A 12,265-nucleotide genomic window follows, 5' to 3' on the forward strand; every position below is an offset into this window, starting at 1 on the left:
TCAGTGACGAATGCCGTATTTTCTTGATCTTTTTTCCACAGGGGGATCTGATGGAAACCTGAATAGGCGTCCATGAAACTCATCAGGGCATGTCCGGCTGTTGAGTCGACCAGACTGTCGATCTTAGGCAGTGGATAACTATCCTTTGGACATGCCTTGTTGAGGTCTGTGTAATCAACACACATCCGCCAAGTTCCATTCGGCTTTTTTACTAACACAACGTTAGCCACCCACTCAGGGAAGTTGCACGGCCGAATGAACTTGGCATCTAACAGCTTTTTTACTTCGGCAGCTGCCGCCTGACTTCTTTCTTCGCCGTGGTTTTGGAATTCGAGTCTTTCGGGTTCAACTAGGATCATAATTTGTGAATTTTTAGGTGAATTAAGTTCTTTTGCCGGATGGGCTTCTTATTAGGATCCACGGCGAGTTTGTGGACGGCGAGATCCGGGCTGATGCCTGGCATCTCTTCCACTTCAAAGGCAAAGATGTCTTTGAATTCCTTGAGCAGCTGGTGAAGGTTTTCACCCAATTTTGCAAAGGCAATCGTCCCCACCTTAACAGTCCGCTCTGGACGGCCATCATCCAGAGGGATATCAATGTGCTCTCCAGTAGGCTGGGGACGAAGATCATCCGACCTTTCCCCGGTCAGTGATTGCTATTGCTTTTCTTTTTTGACCACCACCAGCTGATCAGTCTTTCTTTTCTTTCCGGCTGGTGGGGCCGACTGTTCTTCCTCGACATCGTCGAGGTCAATCATTTGCTTGCCCCGGCCGGATGCTGCGGCCGCAGGCTTGACGTCCGAGAGATAACACTCTCGAGCCGTCTTTTGGTCCCCATTAAGGGAACCAACTGTTCCATCATCCTTCTCATACTTGAGTAGCATGAGAGCAGGGATGATGACGGCCTTACACTCATTAAGAGTGGGTCGGCCAAAGATGAGGTTGTAAGCCGTGAGCTCTTCAACCACTAGGAGACGGATGGTCATGTGTCGACCGTCTCCCCTGCTTCCCATGCGGACAGGTAGGTCGATTCGTCCGACTGGGTGCACAAGTCCTCCTCCAAACCCAACTAAGGTGTGGGTGACCTCCATCATGCTATCCGGTTTGTACTTGAGATTGGACAAGCATTTGAGGCTGATGAGGTCAGAGGAACTTCCTGTGTCAATCAGAATTCGGCCAACCAGCTGGTTGGCGACTTTACATTCAATGACAACAGGGTCATCATGCGGCCGACGGACTTTGCCTCTGTCCTGTTCGGTGATGACAACTTTAGGGAAGGTGGATGTGCTAGATGTATCCCCCTCCTCAACAGAATTGACCATCTTTCTTAGATGGTCCTTGGTACCCCGAATGGTCGGGCCACCACCGGCAAATCCGCCTGCTATCGTGTACACCGGTTCTTCATCAGTTTCGGCACTCACAGCAGGCTGGGGAGTCTTTTTCTTGGACTGCCCCGGATTTGCTTTTGAAGTCACTTTGGACTTCACATAGGACTTAAGCTGTCCTTTGTCGGCCAGTCGGTCGAGCTCCCGCTTGAGACTAAAGCAGTCATTCGTGTCATGGCCAACATCCTCATGGAAATGGCAATGCTTGTTTTTGTTCCTATTTTCAGCGGAACCTTTCATAGCAGTCGGCTTTTCAAGAGTTAGCCGATCCTTAATTTCCAAAAGGATGGAGCAGCAGTCCTTGTGAAATTCGTACCTTGGGACGTACGGTTTCCACTCTTTTTTCTTCTTCTGGGCCGGTTGATCAGAGTTATCAATGGCCCAGACTTGCTTTTTCTTTTTGCTCTCTTCTGGCTTAGGAGCCGGCTGAGCAGACCGAGTCTCCTTCTGCCGGTCGGACTTCTTATGGTCCGACTGCTTATTGGAGGAGCAGAGTTCGGTCGCCTGTATGTAGGCTTCCGCCTCTCGCAAGGCTCCTTGCAGAGTAAAGATTTGTTTGCGGACGAGTTCGTACTTAAAAGTAGACCCGTCCTTCAGACCCTTAAAGAAGTCTGTGAAGGCGACCTCATCAGACAGCCCATGAATCTGGATTCGGACCAGATTGAACCGCCTGACGTAGGATCGCAAACCTTCTCTATCTCCCTGCTGTACATTGCCCAAGTCAAGACTTGTCTTTTTGGCAGGGATGTTCATAGAGAAGTTTGATGCAAACAAGAACGCAAGCGTCTTGAAGCTATTTATGCAGCCAGCCGGCAGGTTGCCAAACCACTGCTGGGCTATGCCCTTCAGGGTGGCTGGAAAGCAACGACACCATGCGGCATCATCCAACCCTTGTAAATACATGAGGTGGGTGTATGCTAGCAGGTGGTCTTCTGGGTTGGAGGTCCCGTCATAGGCTCCAACCAGAATGTTTTTAACTTTGGCCGGCTGTACGGCTTCAGTTATTTCCCTGGAGAAAGCAGAGGGTTGATCTCCAAGGTGTTGTAGCCTAAGCTGCCAGTCCATCGGCTGATAGCCGTATGCCGCCTGTCCTCCATAGAGGGTAGGTTGCATGTAAGGTACAACTGGCGCCTGGTACAATGGCTGTGCCATGTACTGGGCGGACTGAATCACATGTGGCCCAGACTGAACCCTTTGGCTGCTTGCTGGGGTCTCATGTACAGACTGGGAACACCTCACAGAGGTATTCCGAAAGCTATCATGATAAGTCGACGTTGAAGCCGACTCTGATTGCTGGGTTCTCCTCTCCTCAATGTATTGCCGAGCGTCAGAGAATGTTTTTTTGCTACCATCCGGCTGTATGTGCCGGATGGGTTTTCTTGCGCCCATTTCTGGGAAACGGAGCCGATTAAGGTCAAATTGGGGCCTGGCCTTCTCCTTAGGAGCAGGATGAGGAGTCGGCTGACGGTCCCTGACCGACTTCTGTTTGCCAGCTTGGGCTGGCTTCTTGGCCGACTGCTCCTTTCTAGGAGTAGGCGACTTCTTTGAGGCGAGCTGCTTGATTTCACCCCTGAGGCTGCTCAGGAGTGACATTAGCTCATCCCGAGTGACGGGAGTTGATCCTGCCGCCTGAGAAGGATCAACCGGCCGCCCCGAGGGCTTCTTTGGCTGGCCAGCAGTTTTGCTTGGTCCTGCCTGAACATGGGGACGCTCTCGCCGTTCCTTACTGCGGATGCGTTTAGAGATGAGGGATCCATTTGGATCCACATAGGTTTCGACATCAGCGTCGTCACCTGAGTCATGGTCCGTTTGGACCAGTACATCATTTGGAGGCCGAATGGTCTCCGAATTTGGTACAAGCTCTTGTGAAGCCATTTCAGAGGTACTCTCCCCACAGACGGCGCCAAATGTTTCGGGGGTTTTTGTCCCTCGGGAGAGTTACAACACTGAAACTGGATCCAACTGAGGATGCCTGTACCTGCAAAGCAAACGGACCGCCGGATGGTCGGTGGTCCGCCTCCGAAGACTAAGTCAGTAAATATTCGGAGATAAAACGTGCGGAAGTAAAGTTATCTGCTTGAATTCCAAGCTCAGGTAAAGTGCTGTGTGTTCCTTGAAAACGACAGCTCTGTGGTAAGTGACGTATTGTCTCGTATTGTGTGTCAAAAATTCTCTCTCTTTTTTCGTGTGTCGTCATAAATGACGTAATGTCCCTATTTATAGAGAAGAGTGTGCCCTCCTAGGATCTCGTGACCTAGGAGTTAGGTCACGCCGGTTTGCGGCGCCTCGGGATTTGGGCCTTAGAAGGCCGCCATCCCAGGGCCAATACCTGAGTGACACGTGTCACTGTGCCCAAAAGAATTCTGAAGCACCTTTTGGGTGACACGTGTCGCCGACTGAATGGTCCCTGCTGGACTTTCTGTCCACGTAGGACGGAGAAGAGTCCTCCCTCCACGTGTCATCAATCCGTAGGTCCAAATGGCACCTATATGGAGGACACGTGGCACTTTCTGATTGGGCCACTTGGCCGGGTATAAAATACCCAAATCAATTTATTTTATATATATTTTGAGACTAACACTCTTTGAAGAAATGCTATTACTACCCTTTTAAGTAAATATAAAAGGCCACATATATAACTAATCCATACATAATCAGCTTGTTTGTTTGCAAAGCTATAGCTTAATATTTATTTTATATATATTTTTTCCAACTAAAGACAAATTTTGCACTCATTTTCAAACAGTTAGTATTTGTCAAATAATTCAACCAAAGACAAATTAAAGCTTAATATATTAGTGGTATTGAATATTTTGTTTACTTTCGCTTTCGCTGAATCCTAGTACTTCACCAACTTTACCCAATTGTTAATGGTTATTCCATGCGGTGGTTGCTGATTACACATCTCTTCCACTGTTTTTTCAAATGGCTTGTAATACTATTTTTTCAAAGAGAATCTGAACTATCTCCAGGCTTTATCTGCACGCTTGAGAGCTTGGTTGTTGATCGAGGTGAGGTAGGTCATTAAACTACTACCCTAATCAAATTAATCATTTATAATACCTAAAATTACACCAAACTAGTTAGTGGCAATTAAAGGGTCGAACCACTAAGGAAGCTCACTAATTCAACATCAATTTTAACTAATGCAAGAGTAAAAAAGGGGATCCTTTTTGTTGGTTTTTGAATAAAGAGCACTAAAACTACAAATAAGCAAAGAAGGTGATGATTAAAATCAAGAGAGAATGACGCTAGGGGTATGAGGGTGTCAAATATGATTAGAAATAGGGGAATAATAATGATTATCATGAACAACATGCCAAAGAATACAAAATTCTACCTAAACAATTCATTCTCATGCAATAGTCAAGGCAAATAAATGAAAAAGGTCTATACTAATAAGGATCATTCTCATGCATCCTATTAGTTACAATCAAATCAAGAGAATAAAGAAGCAAAAATCATAAAACTCCACTTTAATAACTCATTCTCATGCAATCATTAAAATAGAGATGATCTTAATATAGTTCAAATCACTTTCATGCATTTAAACTAGAAAACATCAAATAAAGTGCAACAATAATCTCAAGCTATCAAAAATCATGTCTTTTCATCAATTTATGGCATGAGTTCAATCCAGCCATCATCATTCATCCAATATCAACACATATTTTCCACCCCCTTCCCCTAGCTAAGAAATTAGCCTAGAGAAGGAAGATTAAACATAATATCAAAACTAGAAATAAAATTAAGAAACATAAAACAAAACATGATTAAGAACAATGAAATCAATAATAACTAGATAAACTAATAAGATTAATGAAAATAAGCAACAATAAAGCAAATAAATAAAGCTAAAAGAAAGGATTAGAGATTACTAAAGAAAGGATTAATGAAAGATGAAAACTTGAAGTGTTGCTTGATTGAAGATTAAACTTGACCAAAGTTGAATACAATAAGAGAAACTTGAGTAATAATCCACTTTCTTTCTCTAGATTAAGCTAAACTTCAGAAATTAAAACTAAGTTAATCTCATTACCTCAAAACGTTCTAAAACGGGACTTATATAGTCCGTACACAGCTGGATGAAGTCGGCAAAAAGTTCGACCGAACATAGGGTAGGTTCGGTTGAACATCAGGGTAGGTTTAATCGAACCATGGGTAGGTTCGATCAAACCATGGGTAGGTTCGATCGAACCTCCCTGCTCCTGGTTCGGTCAAACTTTTAGGGTTCGACCACTTCTGCAAAATGCTGAAATTTGAAAAGTTCCTGCTTCCAAAGTTCGGTCCAACCTTGTGCAGGTTCGGTCGCACCCAAGGTTCGACCGAAACTTTCAGAGAGTTCGACCACACCTCTTCTAGAACTTGATTTCTTCAGCTCCAATTTGACTTAAGCATACTCCTCTTTGAAGACCCCGGTTTCTACAAAACACAAGCATGGAAATCAAAGTAAAGAGTAGGAATAAATCTAGGAAAAAGGAAGATAAAAGAGAAGGGAAAGGAGAAAACAAAACTAAGGTAAAATGCTTAGAAAAGGGCCAAACAAGTGCAAATGAGGGGAGAATCTTTAGAGAAAAAAGGATAAAAGAGTGGCATAAATGCCACTCATCAAAATCCCCCACACTTTCCTCTTGCTTGTCCTTAAGCAAGGAAAACTAGAACAAAGAGACAAACACAACAAACATAACATAACAAAGTTTTAGAAAAACCAATCAAGCCTCAAGGTAGGAAATGCTCCATTAGGACTCAAAAGAAGATAAATGCACCAAAGAATAATTACCTTTCTCAATTCAAAGAGGGAAAACACATTCGAAGATGCTCAAGGTTGAAAGAGACAAACCTAAGCTAAACATAGAGAACTAATGATTTCATTCTCCGCCCTAGCCCCAACCAAGACGGTCCGCGTTCTCTCTACTAGCCTCAATTCATCCCTTAGTTAGCTCCTAATGATTCCTCGAGGGAACCAAAAAAAGAAATTTTATGTGGAATCATAAGGTCATCCCGACATCTCAACTATGCATACTCTCTCCATAGGGTTGAAATCTATCTCCCTCCACCGGTCTTTGACCTCGCTCCTCTAAAGTACAAGGGTCTTAACTAGGTTTGTAATGTCATGGCTAAGGGTTAAGGTTGGGAATCAATTTGAAAATTTTGGTGGCAAATCCTAAGTGAAGCAAAAGAGTGGCCATCTCTCATGAACAACCTAAGAATTGAACCTAAACTCAAACTACAACCTTCAATACAAACCTCACCACATTACTTCATCCCTTTTCATCATTCATTCATAATTTTTTTGTTAACCTTCACTTGGTCTTCTTGAATTGCATCTTTCTTCTCAAGCCTTTTTGTATAATCTTTTCATGTTCAACTTTCAAAACTATACTTGAACCAAATTGCACATCTTTTTTGCTCACATCTGATGGGTATCACAAATGGCACCCATTTGATGAGCATTTAGGTTGTTTTTACCTTCTTTTCATGGTTTTCATGCTTAATAAATGCTTAGTTTTATGCTTTTGGTCTTAGTCTTACCTTTCCTCTCTTATTTTGTAGCTTTTGTGCATTTTTATGGTTTTTCTAGTCTTTTCTCCTGTATTTGGACTATTTTTGTGGTTGTAAGTATTGTACGAGGTTCGGGTTTTGATATTGGTGATTTAAAAAGGTGGAGGAAGCTTTTGGAGCAAGCTCATGGCAATTGGAAAGCTTAAGATGCAAGGAAGTGGATTCTCCAAGTTCTAGCTCTTGCCCTCTCAAGCCGTGCTCTCATGAATATGGGGTGTTGAACCCACAATCATGTGCTTTTGGGACTGCCTCACTTAGTTTGAATCGTCATCATAATTGTGCGACCTTAGTGAACGCACGAAGCCGCGAGAAGATCTGAAGAAACCCAGAAGAGCACGGGCGCGCAGCCATGCTGTGCGGGCGCGCAGCCCCCTTGCGCGCGCGGGCGTGCACTGTTGCTGTGCAGGTGCTCCTCAGCGGGTTCTGGCTTCGATCTTGATCATATTCTTGGCTTAGTTGAGAGCTTCTCTCTCTAGTTTTATGGTTAGTTTAGGAGTAGATTTTAGAGAGAGAAAGTGAGGAATTTCAATGGTGATTGAGAGATTAAAGATTCAATGGTGACAATTGTGTTGGAGATCTTCCCTATTATCAATGAGCATTCTTAACTCTATCTCATTTTATTGCTTTGTTCGATTTCATATTTGTTTGGTTTGATTTTGATGTTTGATTGTTGATTAGTGTAATTGTTCTTCATAGATTGTTGATTCTTGAATTCTTTAGTTGTTTGTTGATTAGATGATGATGTTAGTGTAGTTGTTTGCTAGGAATTGGGTAAAACTTGTATGATTGATTGATTGTGCTTAATTTGGGAATTATGTTGATCAATTGTTGAGATTAAAGTGATTAATGGAAGTTTGCATGTGTGAAATTCGATTAGGCCTTGAGAATTATGCTAGATCGCATTGTGAGTCTACATTGATACGGACCATTGATTTGTAGCTTACATTTGTCGATTGAGCTTAATTAGTGATGCTCTTAGTTAGAGTCTCTCGTAGTTAGCGCTAGTTTGACCTCTAGGAGATAGTTTGTTGACTCTTTTGATTGAGCTTGCCATTAGTCTTCACAACCATTTATTTACATATTGTTCCCGAGTTGCTTCAATTGTCATTATTACTTGTTGATCCTCGTTCCTAGTGTTTATTTGTTTGTTTTCTTTATTTGTTAGTTGTTAGTGTTCTCTTTTTATCTTTGTTTTCGACCTAGCTTAGGCATATAATTGAGAGCGCTTGAACATTACCGTTCCTTGGGGTTTGATCCTTGACTTGCCTCTTTACTAGTATATAGGTTTGTTACGTGTTTATAAATTTAGTTTGACCGAGGGAGGATTAGTTTCAACGACCTAGTTCCACCCCTCGTCAAAATGGCGCCGTTACCGGGGAACGATGTCTTTGTTTGAGTTTTTTTTTATTGCTTGAGTCTAGGTCTTTGTGTATACCTTTCTTTTATTTGATTTTTGTTTGCTTTGTAAAAAATGGCATGTCTATTATTTCCTTAATATAACAATGAGCCTTTTTGTGAATATTTCCATAGATTTGAGGGATTTCTTTACTATCATTGTTGTAGTCTTTGGAAGGCTTGTGAGATTTGTTATTTTGGTTTGAATGAACGAGCTAGGAATGAAGTTGAATGCAAGCGTAATGGTAGATTTAGAGCATTGTCAATTGATGATGCTTGGAATTTTTATGTTTGGTTTGCTAGGGATGTTTATAATAGGGGTATTCATGATCCTAATATTGATGTGTAATGTCTTGATTCTTCTTGTATTAGCATGAATTCCCATGAATTGTCAAATGATCCCATGAGTGAACCTAGGTCAAGTGCTTTCGATTCTATTTCCTCTTTTGTTCATGATGATGAAGTACATGCTCAAGTGGATGCTAATGGTGTGTTTCAATTTTCTTCATTATTTTCCATGTCTTCTTATGGTGTAGTTCATTCCCTTATTAACAAATCTCATATGCTTAATTAAGCCTCCTCTCCCCTATTTAACGAAAATGCTCATGATTTTAATGTGCATGGTACTACCCTTGATTGTGACTCTTCTTTTACTATTGATCAACCCTCTTTGCCTATTCATTCTCCAAACTCTTGTGATGAGTCTCTAGTCTCTTATAGCAAAATTGATGAATCTTTGAGGGAGTTAGGGGTGAATCCTAATCTTAGGCCCTTAAGAGACAAATGATGGAAACTTTAAGGAGCCAATTGGAGATGATTAGAGAGGGTGATGATCTTTTTAATGGAGAATTGAAAAGAAAAGAAGAGTTGGAAAATGAATTGTCATCCTTGATGCTTTTATGTGAAAAATCCCTATCAAATGTGTGTGTTGAGGATGATGATGGTGATTTTTAGCAACGAAGAGAGGGTGAGGATCCCTTTGATGAGCATTTTAGTGATGGTGAAGGAGTTGAAAACCAAGAGAGTGTTGAATTTGATTATCCTAACCCTCCTTCCCATCTTGATGAGTCTCTTGTGCATGATTGTGATTCTTCTATCCATGAGTATTTGGACTCGATTGAGGTTATGACCAATGTGTTCTTTAAGTGTCAAATGAAAACCCATAGCCTTTTGAGTGGGTTCATTAAGAATGCTTCATGGGAGAGAGATGATTTTGAAATGAATTTGCATCCATTTCATCACTACTACAAAAAATGGCTAAGAAACCATTCCAAATGGGCTTAAGATACCATTAAAAGTATGGTTTGTATCTCAATGGTCTCTTAGAATAAGAAACCATACTTTTTGCTTGGTTTCTTAGATTAAACAAAGGAACTACACTTGTACGAAAACTGGTTTCTTAGGTCTGTATTTCGGTACCTAAAATAAAGGGATAAGAAACTAGATTTTCCTGAAGTATGGTTTCTTAGATTATGTGTAAGAGACCATACTTGTTACAACTTTGGTTTCTTAGACTTAATTTTTTTCATATAAATTTTTTTTAATAATATTAATTAATAGTAATCAATCAATCAATCAATCAATCAAAGCCTTAATCCCAAAAGTGGGGTCGGCTAACATGAACCAAATTTGATTATTCCGTGTAGTCATCAACATAAATCTTTCTCCTCCATCCCTTACGATCCAAAACTTCATCCTCACGTAAATCCATGCACTTCATATCCTTCCTCACTCCTTCCAACCAAGTCATCTTTGGTCTCCCTCTTCCTCGTTTAATCCCTCCATGGTCCCACTCTTCCACTCTTCGCACCGGTGCACCCTCGGGTCTCCGTCTTACATGTCCAAACCAACGCAGACGATTTTCCCTTAATTTATCTACAATGCCCGCCACACCTACTTTCTTGCGAATAACCTCATTTCTGATTCTATCTCTTAAAGTGTTTCCACACATCCACCTTAACATGCGCATTTCCGTAACCTCCATCTTTTTAATATTAATTAATAGTAATAATTATAAAATAATAATAATAATATGTGTGATTTCAAAAAATTGAATAAATTTTTTATTAAAAATATAATATATACAAGAAGTATAAACTAATTACAAAATGCTAAATACGAAGTATAAAATACTCGTACATGCACTACTTTTAATTTTTTAAACAACATAGAGAATATACTTGTACTAATTACAAATTGCAAATACGAAGTATAAACGAGACCCCTCTCCTCCGTAGGCCGCAGCTAACGCCGTCGAATCCCACACCCAATTTATCACCTCTACGATGTCCGTTAGATTCGGCCTGCTTCCACAATCAACATCATCCTCCAAAGCCTCTTACATGAATCTGATTCTCTCACCCTTGATGCTGAAACCTCCAAGTTTTCATCAGACGAGTTATATCTAGGATCAAACTTTTCTGTAATTTGCTTCGTTCTCTGACTGATGGAGCAAAAACAATAATGAACAAAAGAAATTGAATTGTTAAGAGGGTAATTTACACACAAAAAAAAATAAAATTCAACTCCAATATTGCTTAAACTGAACACGAAAATCAAAACCTCAACGATTGCTTGTTGAACAAATCCACTGCAAACGAACTAGAAAATCTTAAGTTCACAATATATAAATTAATAATAAGATCAAAACAACAAAAACAAATAATCATCAATGGAATGAAAATTAACAAAAGTTTTAGTGGTAAAATACCATTACCGTGCTCATAACACTCAAATAATGGCCAATTTGAACCAGTTCTAAACGAATTTGAGGATAGAGAAAGTAGTTGAGGAGAGAGAACCCACAAATTTTTAAAAATTAATTGAGGGTTTTGATAGATCGGCCTACTTTGAACAATATTCTCGTAAATTTAAGTAAAAAAAAAATCAAGAATTATTGTCGATTTAAAGAGAGAGAATTAGGGTTCTTGAGAGAGTATGATGAACTCAGATGAAAAAGGAGAAGAGTAAAAAAGGCCTATAAAGTTTTATGACGGAGAGAGAAAGTTATAGGTGGGTAAGTTTGCCAAGAAACCATTTTTCACTTCTTATTATGGTATCTTTGACCTTTATTTAGACTTATCTTATTCAATTTTTTTCTAATAAGTGGTTTCTTATTTTTTCCTAAGAAACCATATTTCTTAAATAAATGGTTTCTTTATTTAAGAAACAAGTCAACTAATGCAAATGGTATCTTATGAGTGGTTACTTAGCCCAATTTTGTAGTAGTGCATGCATGGCTTTGAGACTTTAGGCTTTAAGGAAGTTGAGGGAGTTGTTGTTCATGGTTGTAGTAAAGAGGATTATGTAGTTCCTCTTGGAAGTTGGATGTTTGAGGGAGATGATGATCTTGAGTGTTCTTCTTGTTTCGGGTGTTTTTTGGTTTTCCTTGGATACTGGTCACGCTCTCCTGGCAACGAGACGGTCCAACCTGCAAAACAACGAATATCCCGGTTGTCGGAATATTCGCCTCCGACGATCAAGTTAGTGATCGGAACGGAAAAGGCTAGAGAGAGAAAGTAGAGAGAAGTTGGAGCTATTTAATGCTCTTTTGTTGTAACGTCTTAATCCCCCCCTCCCGTCATAAATGATTGGGGTATTTATAGGGGTGGGACTCGTGCCCCTTTCTAGGGTTTGTACCCTAGAATTGCGTGACGTGATTGGCTGCGCAATCAGTGAATGCCACGTGTTACTTTGGGGGCGCCGATTTGCGACTTTCATTGATATCTCTCGGGATTTGGGCCCTGACGTTGTTAGGCCTCTTTTGCGTGCTGATTTAAGGGGAACATATGCCCTAAACACGTGACATCTTCTCGTGACGACACGTGTCACCCTCTAACTGGGCCACGTGTCGCTCGTGACGACACGTGTCACCCTCTAACTAGGCCACGTGTCACTACGAGATTGGCCTGAAACTTTGGGTGC

General features: G+C 40.9%; 1 long non-coding RNA gene across 1 annotated transcript; it reads right to left on the minus strand.

Annotated features, from left to right (window-relative positions):
• Window positions 1-10,381: 10,381 nt before the first annotated feature.
• On the minus strand, window positions 10,382-11,345 carry LOC145634823 (uncharacterized). The gene is made up of 2 exons (XR_014113603.1): window positions 11,058-11,345; window positions 10,382-10,784 (listed from the first exon to the last, which is right to left on the minus strand). It is a non-coding gene; the product is annotated as an uncharacterized LOC145634823 (long non-coding RNA).
• Window positions 11,346-12,265: the final 920 nt, after the last annotated feature.

The sequence above is a fragment of the Chenopodium album genome, chromosome 6 (genome assembly GCF_948465745.1).
Source record: "Chenopodium album chromosome 6, dcCheAlbu1.1, whole genome shotgun sequence".
In the NCBI taxonomy this organism is placed as follows: domain Eukaryota; kingdom Viridiplantae; phylum Streptophyta; class Magnoliopsida; order Caryophyllales; family Amaranthaceae; genus Chenopodium; species Chenopodium album.